The sequence below is a fragment of the Haliotis asinina genome, chromosome 5 (assembly GCF_037392515.1).
Source record: "Haliotis asinina isolate JCU_RB_2024 chromosome 5, JCU_Hal_asi_v2, whole genome shotgun sequence".
In the NCBI taxonomy this organism is placed as follows: domain Eukaryota; kingdom Metazoa; phylum Mollusca; class Gastropoda; order Lepetellida; family Haliotidae; genus Haliotis; species Haliotis asinina.
Window position 1 is genome coordinate 79550154 of NC_090284.1, and position 20623 is coordinate 79570776.

Here is a 20623-nt window from a genome sequence, read left to right on the forward strand (position 1 = left end):
GACAGAGTTACGTAACCTGTCTGTGGTTGCGTTTGTTGGCTAGAGAGAAGCAGACGGCTTTTTGCAACTTTTAAGCGCTTGGTAGTAATCAACCACAAGTTTGTTGGTTTTTTAAAAAAAATGGTGTTCTGTTTATGACTCACCAGAAATCTTTCATGTGCAGTGGTGAAAACTCAGTTCAGTTGTTCTGTAAGTAAACAAGAACACCGACGTCTAGTTAGCTCGTCCTTAGATCATCAGAGCAACCTTGAGAGTTAACACCGGACGCTTGGAAGTGCACATAGAAAGGTTATGCCAAGTCTGCCCAGCATTGAAAACGAATGCCATTTCTGTCTTATTTGCCCAGCTTAAGATCTTTACATCTACCAAAACACTGTCTTGCAAATACTACCACCCCTGTTTACTATAAATTATTCTCCTGTACAAATGATACTATTCTATATAACTTAGCACAATGTGCAAAACTTGCACTTCATAAAAGAAAGACAATCCTTAATATTTAATCTCGGCTAAAATTGTGTACATGGGCCAATGGCCTTTATACTGGAATAAACAACTGAGCTGGAGTTAATCACGTACGAACGCGGTGTTTGATGTCGATCGTTAGATCGTGCACACACATGGGCTACAGTGCGTTTCTGTTACCCAGGTTCCAGATGGGCTACAGTCCGTTTCTGTTACCCAGGTTCCAGAAGGGCTACAGTGCGTTTCTGTTACCCAGATTCCAGAAGGGCTACAGTGCGTTTCTGTTAGCCAGATTCCAGAAGGGCTACAGTCCGTTTCTGTTAGCCAGGTTCCAGAAGGGCTACAGTGCGTTTCTGTTACCCAGGTTCCAGAATGGATACAGTGCGTTTCTGTTACCCAGATTCCAGAAGGGCTACAGTCCGTTTCAGTTACCCAGGTTACAGAAGGGCTACAGTCCGTTTCTGTTACCGAGGTTCCAGAAGGGCTACAGTGCGTTTCTGTTACCCAGATTCCATTTTAGTTAGGTTTACCTTTGATTTCCGTTTCTATTAATCACATTAACCATTAACCACTACGTTTCAGTTAATCGAAATCCGTATGGCTACCTTTGGTTTCAATGTACGCCTATATTCGTTTGTAAATGCTCCACTGAAATGAATAAAAACATTGAATATCTTTTTATTATTCTATTGTAAATAACCTGTGTAACCCGCGTTTGGAGATATGAACCTACACTTGTATATTTTCATCATCCACTTGATTATCAAATTAATGAATTTGTAACAGGTATTATTAGTGGTAGCAGCAAATAGTGGTTACTTGAGAAACATTCGTCCATTTGGCATTTCTTTTGTCTGCCCTAATTATTCAACATTATAAATCAAGGTCTGATGTGCTGCATGTTATGTAGATATTCAACATTATAAATCAAGGTCTGATGTGCTGCATGTTATGTAGATATTCAACATTATACATCAAGGTCTGATGTGCTGCATGGTATGTAGATATTCAACATTATGCATCAAGGTCTGATGTGCTGCATGTTATGTAGATATTCAACATTATACATCAAGGTCTGATGTGCTGCACGTTATGTAGATATTCAACATTATGCATCAAGGTCTGATGTGCTGCATGTTATGTAGATATTCAACATTATAAATCAAGGTCTGATGTGCTGCATGTTATGTAGATATTCAACATTATGCATCAAGGTCTGATGTGCTGCATGTTATGTAGATATTCAGCATTATAAATCAAGGTCTGATGTGCTGCATGTTATGTAGATATTCAACATTATGCATCAAGGTCTGATGTACTGCATGTTATGTAGATATTCAACATTATGCATCAAGGTCTGATGTGCTGCATGTTATGTAGATATTCAACATTATGCATCAAGGTCTGATGTGCTGCATGTTATGTAATAAATGTAACAAGACGTTTATGGGCAACTTCTTACCCCCCTTTTTAGGTGATTAAAGACAGATAAATACACATACCTTTTATACCAGAATTTACTTGAAGCCAGAGATGTACATGTAATTACAGTCACAGAGGACCAATCAAGCACAGTTATAAAACAATGACAATAGGGATAAAGTAAAACCAGTTTACACAAACAATGAAGATAAGGAGATAAGACATATCAGAGTGATAGGCAGCTAGTGAAGTGATAATTAGATTTTCATGAAGTCATAGATGTACATAGACAATTAATCAGAGAGGACAGATAAGAAAGAAGTTATAAAAACAATGGTGATAAAGAGACGTGAACACAACAGTGTGATATACAGGAAAATAAATTGACAGTAGAGGGGCTTTTGTGAAGTTTCAGGCTGGAGGCTCCGCAATGACTGGGTGACTCTGTATCTGATGTAACCGCCTCGCACTTGGATAACATTTTCTACATGTCGTCTGATGCTGTTCACCAGACGTCTGATTCTCTGTTGGATGATCTGCTGCCACTCATCATGCAATGCATGCGTCAAGTCCTGAAGGTTCTGAAATGGAAGATCCCATGCTCTCACCCTACATCCCAAAATGTCCCACAAATGCTCAATAGGATTCATGTGTGGACTTATGGATGGCCATTGTAGTGTGTCAGTAGCATTTTGTTAGCGATACAATTCGAGCACGATGTCGTCCGGCATTATCGTCCATGAAGACTGGACGTGTGCTGAGAGCATGGAGTGGACGTGTGCTGAGAGCATGGTTATCAATATGAGGCACAACCGCCGCGTCCTGGATCAAGTTCTGGTACCTCTGTCCATTCAATGTCCTGGGAACCATGATTAGGTCAATTTAGTAAACCCTGGAACAAGCATGCTCAACTCAAGCATGCACGTTCATATTTTACATATGTATTTGTAGTAAACAAAACCGAAAATTATATTTTCTAATTTGACTTTAAAATGTGTCAAAACAGTTCAAAATTAACATTGAGGTGTTCGGTAAGATAAATACGTTGTTCACTGGACCTTAGGGGCCATGGGTTGATATACTCTCAAAGTGTGTACATGTTCCTGAGTCCGAAGGTACATCAGCCCAGGACCAGTGAAGACGGTATAAAGCCATTCCATCCATACTTACCAACTTAACCCTTTCCAGTGACTCTCAGTTGGCGCCAGTGTCTTCTTTGAGGGTGGGAAAGGGATTCTCAGTTTGTAATGAATTACTGTTTGGCTTTACTCAGTCGGAGCGATGTTATTTCCCGTGAAGCTGCTTCCGGTCCTCATCGTGTGTGTGTGTCTGTTTCAGCTGAAATTCGGGTTCCAGACGGCAATGAATAGCAGGGGGTTCTTCTTTCATGGGGAATTGTACCTCAGCGTCACACAAACTGGGTTTTGAACATGTCAGGAGCCTCCATACTTTCATCTGTATCAAGATACACACTGCATCAATCAATGCCGCTATTGCATTTCACACTGTTTTCATCGGGTAATACTGGTTTTTGGCCGTTGTTTAACGACACACTCATCAGTATTCCAGCTATATGACTGCCAAGTAATAATTGTAGTTTGGCTTTTGTCTTACGACACACTCAGCAAAATTCCAACACTCTGACATGAGGGCCTGAACCGTAACTGTAAGATCTGGTTTGAGTTAACATTGGTAATACTAAAGGGCAGGTAACTACATGCGTATAAGTGATTAAAGGGCAGGTAGCTACATGCGTATAAGTGATTAAAGGGCAGGTAACTACATGCGTATAAGTGATTAAAGGACAGGTAACTACATGCGTCTAAGTGATTAAAGGACAGGTAACTACATGCGTCTAAGTGATTAAAGGGCAGGTAACTACATGCGTATAAGTGATTAAAGGACAGGTAACTAAATGCGTATAAGTGATTAAAGGACAGGTAGCTACATGCGTATAAGTGATTAAAGGGCAGGTAGTTACATGCGTATAAGTGATTAAAGGACAGGTAACTACATGCGTATAAATGATTAAAGGGCAGGTAACTACATGCGTATAAGTGATTAAAGGACAGGTAACTACATGCATATAAGTGACTAAAGGGCAGGTAACTACATGCGTATAAGTGATTTAAGGGCAGGTAACTACATGCGTATAAGTGATTAAAGGACAGGTAACTACATGCATATAAGTGATTAAAGGGCAGGTAACTACATGCGTATAAGTGATTAAAGGACAGGTAACTACATGCGTATAAGTGATTAAAGGGCAGGTAACTACATGCTTATAAGTGATTAAAGGGCAGGTAACTACATGCGTATAAGTGATTAAAGGACAGGTAACTACATGCGTATAAGTGATTAAAGGGCAGGTAGTTACATGCGTATAAGTGATTAAAGGACATGTAACTACATGCGTATAAGTGATTAAAGGGCAGGTAACTACATGCGTATAAGTGATTAAAGGACAGGTAACTACATGCGTATAAGTGATTAAAGGGCAGGTAACTACATGCGTATAAGTGATTAAAGGGCAGGTAACTACATGCGTATAAGTGATTAAGGGACAGGGAGCTACATGCGTATAAGTGATTAAAGGACAGGTAACTACGTGCGTATAAGTGATTAAAGGGCAGGTAACTACATGCGTATAAGAGATTAAAGGGCAGGTAACTACATGCGTATAAGTGATTAAAGGACAGGTAACTACATGCGTATAAGTGATTTAAGGGCAGGTAACTACATGCGTATAAGTGATTAAAGGACAGGTAACTACATGCATATAAGTGATTAAAGGGCAGGTAACTACATGCGTATAAGTGATTAAAGGACAGGTAACTACATGCGTATAAGTGATTAAAGGGCAGGTAACTACATGCGTATAAGTGATTAAAGGGCAGGTGACTACATGCGTATAAGTGATTAAAGGACAGGTAACTACATGCGTATAAGTGATTAAAGGGCAGGTAGTTACATGCGTATAAGTGATTAAAGGACATGTAACTACATGCGTATAAGTGATTAAAGGACAGGTAGCTACATGCGTATAAGTGATTAAAGGGCAGGTAACTACATGCGTATAAGTGATTAAAGGACAGGTAACTACATGCGTATAAGTGATTAAAGGGCAGGTAACTACATGCGTACAAGTGATTAAAGGGCAGGTAACTACATGCGTATAAGTGATTAAGGGACAGGGAGCTACATGCGTATAAGTGACTAAAGGACAGGTAACTACGTGCGTATAAGTGATTAAAGGGCAGGTAACTACATGCGTATAAGTGATTAAAGGGCAGGTAACTACATGCGTATAAGTGATTAAAGGACAGGTAACTACATGCGTATAAGTGATTAAAGGGCAGGTAACTACATGCGTATAAGTGATTAAAGGACAGGTAACTATATGCGTATAAGTGATTAAAGGACAGGTAGCTACATGCGTATAAGTGATTAAAGGACAGGTAACTACATGCGTATAAGTGATTAAAGGGCAGGTAGTTACATGCGTGTAAGTGATTAAAGGACAGGTAACTACATGCGTATAAGTGATTAAAGGACAGGTAACTACATGCGTATAAGTGATTAAAGGGCAGGTAACTACGAGCGTATAAGTGATTAAAGGGCAGGTAACTACATGCGTATAAGTGATTAAAGGGCAGGTAACTACATACGTATAAATGATTAAAGGGCAGGTAACTAAATGCGTATAAGTGATTAAAGGGCAGGTAACTACATGCGTATAAGTGATTAAAGAACAGGTAACTATATGCGTATAAGTGATTAAAGGACAGGTAGCTACATGCGTATAAGTGATTAAAGGACAGGTAGCTACATGCGTATAAGTGATTAAAGGGCAGGTAACTACATGCGTATAAGTGATTAAAGGACAGGTAACTACATGCGTATAAGTGATTAAAGGGCAGGTAACTACATGCGTACAAGTGATTAAAGGGCAGGTAACTACATGCGTATAAGTGATTAAGGGACAGGGAGCTACATGCGTATAAGTGACTAAAGGACAGGTAACTACGTGCGTATAAGTGATTAAAGGGCAGGTAACTACATGCGTATAAGTGATTAAAGGGCAGGTAACTACATGCGTATAAGTGATTAAAGGACAGGTAACTACATGCGTATAAGTGATTAAAGGGCAGGTAACTACATGCGTATAAGTGATTAAAGGACAGGTAACTATATGCGTATAAGTGATTAAAGGACAGGTAGCTACATGCGTATAAGTGATTAAAGGACAGGTAACTACATGCGTATAAGTGATTAAAGGGCAGGTAGTTACATGCGTGTAAGTGATTAAAGGACAGGTAACTACATGCGTATAAGTGATTAAAGGACAGGTAACTACATGCGTATAAGTGATTAAAGGGCAGGTAACTACGAGCGTATAAGTGATTAAAGGGCAGGTAACTACATGCGTATAAGTGATTAAAGGGCAGGTAACTACATACGTATAAATGATTAAAGGGCAGGTAACTAAATGCGTATAAGTGATTAAAGGGCAGGTAACTACATGCGTATAAGTGATTAAAGAACAGGTAACTATATGCGTATAAGTGATTAAAGGACAGGTAGCTACATGCGTATAAGTGATTAAAGGACAGGTAACTACATGCGTATAAGTGATTAAAGGGCAGGTAGCTACATGCGTATAAGTGATTAAAGGGCAGGTAACTACATGCATATAAGTGATTAAAGGACAGGTAACTACATGCGTATAAGTGATTAAAGGGCAGGTAACTATATGCGTATAAGTGATTAAAGGGCAGGTAACTACATGCGTATAAGTGATTAAAGGACAGGTAACTATATGCGTATAAGTGATTAAAGGACAGGTAGCTACATGCGTATAAGTGATTAAAGGACAGGTAACTACATGCGTATAAGTGATTAAAGGGCAGGTAGCTACATGCGTGTAAGTGATTAAAGGACAGGTAACTACATGCGTATAAGTGATTAAAGGACAGGTAACTACATGCGTATAAGTGATTAAAGGGCAGGTAACTACGAGCGTATAAGTGATTAAAGGGCAGGTAACTACATGCGTATAAGTGATTAAAGGGCAGGTAACTACATACGTATAAGTGATTAAAGGGCAGGTAACTACATGCGTATAAGTGATTTAAGGGCAGGTAACTACATGCGTATAAGTGATTAAAGGACAGGTAACTACATGCATATAAGTGATTAAAGGGCAGGTAACTACATGCGTATAAGTGATTAAAGGACAGGTAACTACATGCGTATAAGTGATTAAAGGGCAGGTAACTACATGCTTATAAGTGATTAAAGGGCAGGTAACTACATGCGTATAAGTGATTAAAGGACAGGTAACTACATGCGTATAAGTGATTAAAGGGCAGGTAGTTACATGCGTATAAGTGATTAAAGGACATGTAACTACATGCGTATAAGTGATTAAAGGGCAGGTAACTACATGCGTATAAGTGATTAAAGGACAGGTAACTACATGCGTATAAGTGATTAAAGGGCAGGTAACTACATGCGTATAAGTGATTAAAGGGCAGGTAACTACATGCGTATAAGTGATTAAGGGACAGGGAGCTACATGCGTATAAGTGATTAAAGGACAGGTAACTACGTGCGTATAAGTGATTAAAGGGCAGGTAACTACATGCGTATAAGTGATTAAAGGGCAGGTAACTACATGCGTATAAGTGATTAAAGGACAGGTAACTACATGCGTATAAGTGATTTAAGGGCAGGTAACTACATGCGTATAAGTGATTAAAGGACAGGTAACTACATGCATATAAGTGATTAAAGGGCAGGTAACTACATGCGTATAAGTGATTAAAGGACAGGTAACTACATGCGTATAAGTGATTAAAGGGCAGGTAACTACATGCGTATAAGTGATTAAAGGGCAGGTGACTACATGCGTATAAGTGATTAAAGGACAGGTAACTACATGCGTATAAGTGATTAAAGGGCAGGTAGTTACATGCGTATAAGTGATTAAAGGACATGTAACTACATGCGTATAAGTGATTAAAGGACAGGTAGCTACATGCGTATAAGTGATTAAAGGGCAGGTAACTACATGCGTATAAGTGATTAAAGGACAGGTAACTACATGCGTATAAGTGATTAAAGGGCAGGTAACTACATGCGTACAAGTGATTAAAGGGCAGGTAACTACATGCGTATAAGTGATTAAGGGACAGGGAGCTACATGCGTATAAGTGACTAAAGGACAGGTAACTACGTGCGTATAAGTGATTAAAGGGCAGGTAACTACATGCGTATAAGTGATTAAAGGGCAGGTAACTACATGCGTATAAGTGATTAAAGGACAGGTAACTACATGCGTATAAGTGATTAAAGGGCAGGTAACTACATGCGTATAAGTGATTAAAGGACAGGTAACTATATGCGTATAAGTGATTAAAGGACAGGTAGCTACATGCGTATAAGTGATTAAAGGACAGGTAACTACATGCGTATAAGTGATTAAAGGGCAGGTAGTTACATGCGTGTAAGTGATTAAAGGACAGGTAACTACATGCGTATAAGTGATTAAAGGACAGGTAACTACATGCGTATAAGTGATTAAAGGGCAGGTAACTACGAGCGTATAAGTGATTAAAGGGCAGGTAACTACATGCGTATAAGTGATTAAAGGGCAGGTAACTACATACGTATAAATGATTAAAGGGCAGGTAACTAAATGCGTATAAGTGATTAAAGGGCAGGTAACTACATGCGTATAAGTGATTAAAGGACAGGTAACTATATGCGTATAAGTGATTAAAGGACAGGTAGCTACATGCGTATAAGTGATTAAAGGACAGGTAACTACATGCGTATAAGTGATTAAAGGGCAGGTAGCTACATGCGTATAAGTGATTAAAGGGCAGGTAACTACATGCATATAAGTGATTAAAGGACAGGTAACTACATGCGTATAAGTGATTAAAGGGCAGGTAACTATATGCGTATAAGTGATTAAAGGGCAGGTAACTACATGCGTATAAGTGATTAAAGGACAGGTAACTATATGCGTATAAGTGATTAAAGGACAGGTAGCTACATGCGTATAAGTGATTAAAGGACAGGTAACTACATGCGTATAAGTGATTAAAGGGCAGGTAGCTACATGCGTGTAAGTGATTAAAGGACAGGTAACTACATGCGTATAAGTGATTAAAGGACAGGTAACTACATGCGTATAAGTGATTAAAGGGCAGGTAACTACGAGCGTATAAGTGATTAAAGGGCAGGTAACTACATGCGTATAAGTGATTAAAGGGCAGGTAACTACATACGTATAAGTGATTAAAGGGCAGGTAACTAAATGCGTATAAGTGATTAAAGGGCAGGTAACTACATGCGTATAAGTGATTAAAGGACAGGTAACTATATGCGTATAAGTGATTAAAGGACAGGTAGCTACATGCGTATAAGTGATTAAAGGACAGGTAACTACATGCGTATAAGTGATTAAAGGGCAGGTAACTACATGCGTATAAGTGATTAAAGGGCAGGTAACTACATGCATATAAGTGATTAAAGGACAGGTAACTACATGCGTATAAGTGATTAAAGGGCAGGTAACTATATGCGTATAAGTGATTAAAGGACAGGTAACTACATGCGTATAAGTGATTAAAGGACAGGTAGCTACATGCGTATATGTGATTAAAGGGCAGGTAACTACATGCGTATAAGTGATTAAAGGACAGGTAACTACATGCGTATAAGTGATTAAAGGGCAGGTAACTACATGCGTGTAAGTGATTAAAGGGCAGGTAACTACATGCGTATAAGTGATTAAAGGGCAGGTAACTACATGCGTATAAGTGATTAAAGGACAGGTAGCTACATGCGTATAAGTGATTAAAGGACAGGTAACTACATGCGTATAAGTGATTAAAGGGCAGGTAGTTACATGCGTAGAAGTGATTAAAGGACAGGTAACTACATGCGTATAAGTGATTAAAGGACAGGTAACTACATGCGTATAAGTGATTAAAGGGCAGGTAACTACATGCGTATAAGTGATTAAAGGACAGGTAACTACATGCGTATAAGTGATTAAAGGGCAGGTAACTACATGCGTATAAGTGATTGAAGGGCAGGTAACTACATGCGTGTAAGTGATTAAAGGGCAGGTAACTACATGCGTATAAGTGATTAAAGGACAGGTAACTACATGCGTATAAGTGATTAAAGGACAGGTAACTACGTGCGTATAAGTGATTAAAGGGCAGGTAACTACATGCATATAAGTGATTAAAGGGCAGGTAACTACATGCGTATAAGTGATTAAAGGACAGGTAACTACATGCGTATAAGTGATTAAAGGGCAGGTAACTACATGCGTATAAGTGATTAAAGGACAGGTAACTAAATGCGTATAAGTGATTAAAGGACAGGTAACTACATGCGTATAAGTGATTAAAGGGCAGGTAACTAAATGCGTATAAGTGATTAAAGGGCAGGTAACTACATGCGTATAAGTGATTAAAGGGCAGGTAACTATATGCGTATAAGTGATTAAAGGACAGGTAACTACATGCGTATAAGTGATTAAAGGACAGGTAGCTACATGCGTATATGTGATTAAAGGGCAGGTAACTACATGCGTATAAGTGATTAAAGGACAGGTAACTACATGCGTATAAGTGATTAAAGGGCAGGTAACTACATGCGTGTAAGTGATTAAAGGGCAGGTAACTACATGCGTATAAGTGATTAAAGGGCAGGTAACTACATGCGTATAAGTGATTAAAGGACAGGTAGCTACATGCGTATAAGTGATTAAAGGACAGGTAACTACATGCGTATAAGTGATTAAAGGGCAGGTAGTTACATGCGTAGAAGTGATTAAAGGACAGGTAACTACATGCGTATAAGTGATTAAAGGACAGGTAACTACATGCGTATAAGTGATTAAAGGGCAGGTAACTACATGCGTATAAGTGATTAAAGGACAGGTAACTACATGCGTATAAGTGATTAAAGGGCAGGTAACTACATGCGTATAAGTGATTGAAGGGCAGGTAACTACATGCGTGTAAGTGATTAAAGGGCAGGTAACTACATGCGTATAAGTGATTAAAGGACAGGTAACTACATGCGTATAAGTGATTAAAGGACAGGTAACTACGTGCGTATAAGTGATTAAAGGGCAGGTAACTACATGCATATAAGTGATTAAAGGGCAGGTAACTACATGCGTATAAGTGATTAAAGGACAGGTAACTACATGCGTATAAGTGATTAAAGGGCAGGTAACTACATGCGTATAAGTGATTAAAGGACAGGTAACTAAATGCGTATAAGTGATTAAAGGGCAGGTAACTACATGCGTATAAGTGATTAAAGGGCAGGTAACTAAATGCGTATAAGTGATTAAAGGGCAGGTAACTACATGCGTATAAGTGATTAAAGGGCAGGTAACTACATACGTATAAGTGATTAAAGGGCAGGTAACTAAATGCGTATAAGTGATTAAAGGGCAGGTAACTACATGCGTGTAAGTGATTAAAGGGCAGGTAACTATATGAGTATAAGTAATTAAAGGACAGGTAACTACATGCGTATAAGTGATTAAAGGACAGGTAACTACATGCGTATAAGTGATTAAAGGACAGGTAACTACGTGCGTATAAGTGATTAAAGGGCAGGTAACTACATGCGTATAAGTGATTAAAGGGCAGGTAGTTACATGCGTATAAGTGATTAAAGGACAGGTAACTACATGCGTATAAGTGATTAAAGGGCAGGTAACTACATGCGTATAAGTGATTAAAGGACAGGTAACTACATGCGTATAAGTGATTAAAGGGCAGGTAACTACATGCGTGTAAGTGATTAAAGGACAGGTAACTACATGCGTATAAGTGATTAAAGGGCAGGTAACTACATGCGTATAAGTGATTAAAGGGCAGGTAACTACATGCGTCTAAGTGATTAAAGGACAGGTAACTACATGCGTCTAAGTGATTAAAGGACAGGTAACTACGTGCGTATAAGTGATTAAAGGGCAGGTAACTACATGCGTATAAGTGATTAAAGGGCAGGTAACTACATGCGTATAAGTGATTAAAGGACAGGTAACTACATGCGTATAAGTGATTAAAGGACAGGTAGCTACATGCGTATAAGTGATTAAAGGACAGGTAACTACATGCGTATAAGTGATTAAAGGGCAGGTAACGATATGCGTATAAGTGCTTAAAGGACAGGTAAATATATGCGTATAAGTGATTAAAGGACAGGTAACTATATGCGTATAAGTGATTAAAGGGCAGGTAACTACATACGTATCAGTGATTAAAGGGCAGGTAACTAAATGCGTATAAGTGATTAAAGGACAGGTAGCTACATGCGTATAAGTGATTAAAGGACAGGTAACTACATGCGTATAAGTGATTAAAGGACAGGTAACTACATGCGTATAAGTGATTAAAGGACAGGTAACTACATGCGTATAAGTGATTAAAGGGCAGGTGTCTTGTCACATATTAATATGTTTCGAGGGTCTCCCATGTCATCATTTTCATATGTTCGTCTATATGAAAGTGCATATAAAACATCATGAATTGGTATGTTTGCAATGATTTGGTAATTGTAAGTAATTATGGCTGAAATGAATAGAGCTTTTACTAAAATACGAATACAAACAACGACACTAATTTAGAAGCATTAACTGCTAACAGAAAATATGACGGATCACTGACACAGTTTTTACAAATATGGCCACATCTTACAACAACACAGATGACATCACACTGAGAGTGACTGCCTATACCCTAGCTCTACGAGGTACACAATAGATTATACTACAATCTATATACTTGGTATGCACCACATGGCAAGTGATACCACAGGCTGAATGGATCCACATGCCTAGACAAGATACCACAGGCTAATACCAAAGGCTGGTACAATCTACAAGAAAAGGGACACCACGTTCTGATGCTCTCCTCAGGCCGATACACTACACATGCCAAGAGATAACACAGGCCGATAGACTTCACATGCCAAGAGATAACACAGGCCGATAGACTTCACATGCCAAGAGATAACACAGGCCGATAGACTTCACATGCCAAGAGATAACACAGGCCGATAGACTTCACATGCCAAGAGCTACCACAGGCCGATACACTTCACATGCCAAGAGATACCACAGGCTGATACATTTCACATGCCAAGAGATGCCAAAGGCCGATACACTTCACATGCCAAGAGATACCACAGGCTGATACACTTCACATGCCAAGAGATACCACAGGCCGATACACTTCACATGCCAAGAGATACCACAGGCCGATACACTTCACATGCCAAGAAATACCACAGGCTGATACATTTCACATGCCAAGAGATACCACAGGCCGATACACTTCACATACCAAGAGATACCACAGGCCGATACACCTCACATGCCAAGAGATACCCCAGGTATCTGTGTTCTGTGTTCTGTAATCTGATTGGTTGGCATTAGATTCCCGGAAACTACAAGACTATTCACGAGGTACTGACACGTAAACAATTGTTTTGTTGTGTCATCATAAGTGGTGACGTCAATCAAATCATTGTGAAGTAAAGTTAGAATGACGTCAGAAATGAGCAACTCCAGATACTACCATGGAAACCTGCTGAGACGGTCAGCTGATGATACTTCACTGCTGTACCCATACTCGATGTAAACGTGTGCAGACAGTAAAACCCCTTTGGTTTACTTTTTTGTTTACAACGCCGTCGGTCCCAAATGCATTCCCGTGCTTCAAATGCTCAATAACACCCGGAAATTGGCCAACACATAATGTTTATCTCCTAACTACTGGTCAGCGGGGTGGAGTCCAACCTGGGCCAGTTACTACTGACCGGTAGGGTGGAGTCCAACCTGGGGCCTGTTCTACTGATCGGTAGGCTGGAGTCCAACCCGGGGCAAGTTACTACTGATCGGCACGGTGGAATCCAACCCGGGGCAAGTTACTACTGATCGGTAGGCTGGAGTCCAACCCGGGGCAAGTTACTACTGATCGGCAGGGTGGGAGTCCAACCTGGGGCCAGTTACTACTGATCGGCAGGGTGGGAGTCCAACCCGGGGCAAGTTACTACTGATCGGCAGGGTGGAGTCCAACCCGGGGCAAGTTACTACTGATCGGCAGGCTGGAGTCCAACCCGGGGCAAGTTACTACTGATCGGCACGGTGGAATCCAACCCGGGGCAAGTTACTACTGATCGGCAGGGTGGGAGTCCAACCTGGGGCCAGTTACTACTGATCGGCAGGGTGGGAGTCCAACCCGGGGCAAGTTACTACTGATCGGCAGGGTGGAGTCCAACCCGGGGCAAGTTACTACTGATCGGCAGGGTGGAGTCCAACCCGGGGCAAGTTACTACTGATCGGCAGGGTGGTCCAACCCGAGGTCATTTACTACTAGACGTCGTTTGATGTTGGAGTGGGTGAGTGAGTTTGGTTTTACGCCGCTTTTAGCAATATTCCAGCGATATCACGGCGGGGGGACACCAGAAAATGGGCCTCACACGTTGTACCCATGTGGGGAATCGAACCCGGGTCTTCGGCGTGACGAGCGAACGCTTTAAGCACTAGGCTACCCCACCGCCCCCGTTTGATGTTGGAAGAAGAAATCACACCAGAATATTTTGCAAGCCGTAACCGTTGTTTGATTGGTCAAATCCATTTAACCATCTCAATATTGATTGGACGGTCATAGGTCTCTCAAAGGTTACCTGACGCAACCTTCTACTAGGGATTGTTAGACTCAGTTATGGAGTGTAACGAATAAACATTGTGTTACAGTTAAGAATTTACCGAGACAACAATGTAAGAAATCCCCTTTTGAACCAGCAAAACAGACCACAGACAAGTTCAAAATATTCAGATATTATCATTAAGCAACGAGAGCAAGGTATACAAAGTCACAAGTTAATATAACAATGCTGATTACAAATACAATTCAAGAGAGGCAAAATCTAAGTCAATGGGTCACAAAATACAATATATCAAACTCACCAAAGCTTGAGTACGAGAGGTAACCAACTATGCAAAATGTCAACACAGCGATCGGTCTGACAGCAGATAATGTAGGTCAGGCGTTGACGGGCTTGATGATCAAGCGAGACTCAGCAAATGTGAATGAGTGTGAGTGTCGCCCTCCGCACGGCAAGCAGCCTTTATATATAATATACAGTCATTTCCCGAAGGTTCGGACACAAACGAACATCGTCAACACTGTAGAATGCCCTCGAATAAGTCTCACGGAAGTAGACACTTTGAAAACTAGGAGCAGATAAGTTCCGGAAAACCAGAATGCTAAAAGTGTTGACCAGCTATTAAAGCGAAATGTGACCCATCATATTTCATATTCAAAACACTACATGTTGTGATAATAATACTTATTACTTAATTAATAACAAAAATAAACAGAAAATACACACTCGTAACAATTGAGACTAAGTTTACTTAGACTGAATCATAAAAGGAAACAATTTCTTTGCCTGAGAAATGGTCAGTACTTAATATACATCGCCCTTTGACTTTCTCTCTTTTCTATTGATGCTTTCAATGTATACTCACACGCAAAAGAAACGCAAGTTTCTATCTGAACTGAAGAACCAAATTTGGACCCCTAATTTCATAATACCTTCGGTACATAGTAATGCTTGGCGATGCTTGGAACATTTTCTGTATCATTTTATAAGATCAATGTGATCACAACAAGGCGAAAACGAATCGCCAAAATGCACCACTCAAATGAAGATGTGGACATGATGCACACTTCCCACGTGGAATTGAATATGCACGATTTTTCACTACCCGTAGTGGGTATAAAAACCGCCAAGAACTTTGGCATATCCTTCATTGTTCAACAATGCCGCGACTAAACCAACATGAGAGGAATCAGGCTATCGGACGTTTACACGCTGGAGAGTCTGTCCAACACATTGCTCGGCACTTTAACGTCAACATAACGACAATCTACCGTCTCCAGCATCGCTATAACACAACACAGTCAACCAATGACCGTCAACGAAGCGGTCGACCAAGGCTCACGACCCCTAGGCAAGATCGTCTCATGACACGGCAACACCAGCGTGATCCTTTCTTAACAGCAAGCCAAACTGCTCTGGATACTGTCGGGACACATAATCGACACATCAGCGTGACACCGTTATCCGACGGCTGCGCGCCACCAGCCTACGATGTCACCGACCAGCACGTCGTCCAATACTCCGACCACACCATAGACAAGCACGACTTCAATGGGCACAGGGTCATCAAAATTGGCGTCAGCGTGAGTGGAGACGTGTCATCTTCTCTGATGAGAGTCGCTTTTGTGTGTCACATGCAGATGGACGGGTCAGGGTTTGGAGACGTCAACGAGAGCGTTTTGCTGACCGAGACGTGTTGGAAAGGGATGCATGGGGTGGTCCTAGTGTCATGATTTGGGCCGGAATTGGACTTAATGCTAGGCTTGGACCAATGTGCTTCCAGAATGTGGGTCAAGGTCGAGGACGCGGCATCACAGCTCAGCGTTACATTGACCAAGTCATCAGACCTCATGTTGCTCCATTTTTTGCCCGACATCGGAATCACATTTTCCAGCAAGATAATGCTCGTCCGCATGTTGCAAGACTTACCATGGCCTTTCTTCAACAGCACAACATAAACGTCATGCAATGGCCGGCCCTTAGCCCTGACCTTAACCCCATCGAGCACTTGTGGGATGAGATTCAGAGGCGTCTCCACCAAGTGCAACCAGCGCCTGCAACTGCTGATGACCTGCGTACAGCTGTACTGGAAGTGTGCAGAATGATCCCAAGGGCCTTCACAAATCGTCTGATCAACTCTATGTACAGGAGATGTGTGGCAGTGATCAATGCTAATGGTGGGCACACCAGGTATTGAATGATGTAATTCAAATGATCGAAATCGGAAAATGCAATTGCTGACACAAATTGTAAAGACCTTATTGAGTATGGATACCAATGAACTGTGTTTGCTCAAATTTCTGTACATCTGAGTCCACTCGTATTTGTATACTTAACTGTTGAAAAAGAAATACAGTGATGCTACATGTCAGACTTGCGTTTCTTTTGCGTGTGAGTGTAGAACATTTATCTTTGTCGTCGCCGACTATAATAGCGTTTCCTTTTCTAGTACAATGTGCTCCCTGGGTGTTCATGTCAGTGAAAATGAATGTTTTACCAAGTTAGAACATGATATTGTGTATGTGAAGTCTGATCATGACGTCATACATCTGGGTGAGTTAACTGTATGGAGCTAACGGACGACACGATGACCCAGAGTTTGGCGACCCTGAGCGTCTCTGTCAGCAGAGCATCTGCTGATAAAGGTCCTGTAAATATCCGTGGCTGTAAGCGATTAGGTATTTAATAAACGTAATGAGTTGTATATAATTAATAGTAGTGCTGGGTCCTATAAATGCACCGGGCGTGTAACTTGTAAAGGGATATATCTAACTGATGATAACAAGCCGTGCTCTGTTTGCTTGAGCTGATCACACAGCACTCCCTTCCCGTCTCCCCAGACGCGCCAGACAGGGAGACGTAGAGTCAAATCACTTCACTACGCGCTGTTGGAATAGACCATTCTTAATGAGGCCTTATGAATATTCATATCTGTACCAAAACGAGGCTAAATTGCGCAAGGACACATTCGCATAATGGCGACAATCTCAGTCTGTACAAATTTCCTTTGAACGGCACACTATGGAACTGCTCATTAGTCCTGTAAAATCGCGGAGGAATGGGAAAGGGTCGCACATACCTTTCTGAAGCTTATACAAGGACTGAAGGGAGAGTAAATACTGTTCTTCACAACACATCACGCTCAGTCATATGACGTAGAAATCTGGGTTAATGTTTACGATGTTGCGCAGCAGTTATGAAGGGAAACTGCTCTGAAGTGACGACAGTGGAGATATTATCAAGGGAATTCATTCTCATATGATCAAAGACAAAGACTCAACGTGTGACCTGGATTCAAATAATCCACTTCCGCATGGGAGTGGTGATGTTAATTATAGAGCTGGGTAACTGAGATTATAATTAATATTATTTAAATCAAGATACCCCTCCTTGAATGGATCGGGACCAAACAAAACTGTATTATTTATGCTATAAAATTATGTGTTTGGTATTTTCTCTGTTTAAAATGTTTTGTCCTATCAGGGTATTTATTCAGTTTAGGTTGTACACACTGGTGACGGCGATGTGCGCATATCATAACTCATATGACTGCATGCACGTTACAATAACAGGGGAAAAACGAATCGCCACATCATCATTAAAAAATATTTATATCAGTCAACATGAGTGGGGCACAAAATGCAAGACAAAACTTGATGATTTTTTAAAGTTCTTTCTTGACTGAATTGGAGGTTAATAATTATTTAACCTGAATGAACGTATGGTACCTGCATATGGAATATTTGAAACAAGTGTCAAAACTGATTGATTGTAGATCTGGCGTATTTATTTCGTATCAATGTCACTGAAAATCGCTTTAAGGGTGATATATTATCAGATAAACATATCAGGATTCACACTACAGCAAACAGGTAACCCGAATAAATAACGAACACCTGGAGTGAAGTTAGTTCAAATTTATTTTGGAAGGGTGTCTCAAAAGTCTAATAACAATAGGCGCATTCACAATAGCTTCAAACTATAAGTCTGATGAATTAACAATACAATTTTCAGTGGATGCAAATTGCAGATAGCAAATATATTGGGTAGTATTTATATTGATAGATTTAAATGTATTAGTCTGGCATGATAACATGAATGGCAACAATGGCTGGATCAATTCATAATTTATCATAGATTTTCTTCCCTCACACAGTATCACGATCTTTGATTTTTTCTTCTAACCAACTCTTTCAATCAGGATGAAACAAATTCGTGTTCATCAATTATTGATTACACAGCAGTAAATTATCAAATTAAAGTCTCTCCTGTTCTGCAGCTAAATCCAACAATGTTAAATATTTTTACCCATCATTTACACAACAGAAACAAATTCATTTACATACATTAAATTCAATTGCTGTGCTAACTGGGCAAGGTATTTCACAAAACCCGCGAGAATAGTCAACAACTGAAACAGTTCCAGCTAATCAGTGCCAGTGTTTGAAATGATGGAATACTGTAAAATGTTCAGTCAATTTTCATCCTCATACCTGAATTTACATACTCCAAACTTTTCAAGTTGAAGTTTCTGTTCATTTCTGCTATCTTGTCATCCTTTTCCTTGAGCTGCCTCTCCTGTTTATGTAATTTGTGATGGAGTTGTTCCATGGAGGACTGGGGGTCAGTGGTTGCAGTAGCACTCTCTGCTTCACTGTAATATAAACACTGCAATCATCACTATTATTATACGTTATTTCTCTGACAACACAAACAACAATAAATATATCTGTGGAATTACAAATATTTGCAAATGCAACTATTTGCCTTATGTATATGCTTTCATAACATATTATAATGAACCGTTAATAACTTATTATAGATGGGGAGGGATGTATCCGTTTTTGTTCTGCGGTGTTATTGGGTGGAAGGTCAGTTGTGCACACATGAACCTGCTGGGTGGTCGTTGATTTTGTACATGCGAGGAAGGGGTGGTGGTATGAATGTGTGTGTGAGTGTGAGTGTGAACGTGAACGTGAACGTGAGCGTTAGTGTGTGTGTGTGTGTGTCTGTCTGTCTGTCTGTCTGTCTGTCTGTCTGTCTGAGACACTCATATGTGCCCCTAATAAAAATCTTGCCTCGTGAACAGTTGTGGGTGGTGGTATGAATGTGTGAGCGTGAGTGCGTGAGTGCATGAGTATGTGTGTGTGCGTGTGTGTGTGTGAGTGAGTGTGTGAGTGTGTGTGTGTGTGTGTGTGTGTGTGTGTGTGTGTGTGTAACACTCACATGTGATCCTAATAAAAATCTTGCTTAGTGAACAGTTGTACATTTCACATTGAGATGTACACGATGCCACTTGTTGTAATTCTTACTTACGATGAATAATTTTCCAGAATCCCTCCGTATGTTCGTCATCCATTGCCTTCTTCTGACCTTATCCATCGGAATATGGTGTAACGATACCTTAAATCATGACGGGCATCACTCCGACACAAAGGCAGACAGCAGTACTCTTTCCTTTTCTAGGTCGCCATTTTAAGGTTGGGACAACCTTTTTAAGCCTCGCTTTCGATTTGACCTCGAGGTCATTCATATTGGCTAATGATGGTCTATACGGACCTTGCCGAGGACTTTGCAGCAGATATCAAAACTATTGACATTGAGAGGATCCATGAACAGTTAGGCAGCAGATCAAGTAAAGATACTGCTGTAAACCTGTTACTCTGCTGTCCAGAATATTAACGACCTATGTGCTACAAGTGGAAATAACGTTTTTGGTGAGGTTCTTCAGTGAACTTTGTTATATATTTCGTTCTAAGTGTCATAGGCATTACAAATGAATAGCACATGACATTCATTTTCTATATAATTCAGGCGTCTGTTTTCACAAAAGGGGCACAGACTTTCGTTGTATTCAAGTCTATACCACCTGCCACATTCAACAGTCGCATTACAAGTACTACATCTAAACCTTCATATAGCTATTCGTAAATGCACAATATATCACAACACAAATATCTTCAAACTTTTAATTAAGTTTTGAACTCCATGCAAAACATACTCTAAGAGAATC

The 20623-nt window shown here is 40.3% G+C and overlaps 1 long non-coding RNA gene across 2 annotated transcripts; it reads right to left on the minus strand.

The window, feature by feature from the left end:
- Positions 1 to 1999: 1999 nt before the first annotated feature.
- LOC137283165 (uncharacterized) lies at positions 2000 to 20088 on the minus strand. 2 transcript variants are annotated; one of them, XR_010956848.1, is made up of 4 exons: positions 19927 to 20088; positions 19104 to 19264; positions 3058 to 3342; positions 2000 to 2468 (listed from the first exon to the last, which is right to left on the minus strand). It is a non-coding gene; the product is annotated as an uncharacterized lncRNA (long non-coding RNA). The 2 variants fall into 2 exon arrangements; XR_010956849.1 differs by lacking the exon at positions 2000 to 2468 and adding an exon at positions 2659 to 2746.
- Positions 20089 to 20623: the final 535 nt, after the last annotated feature.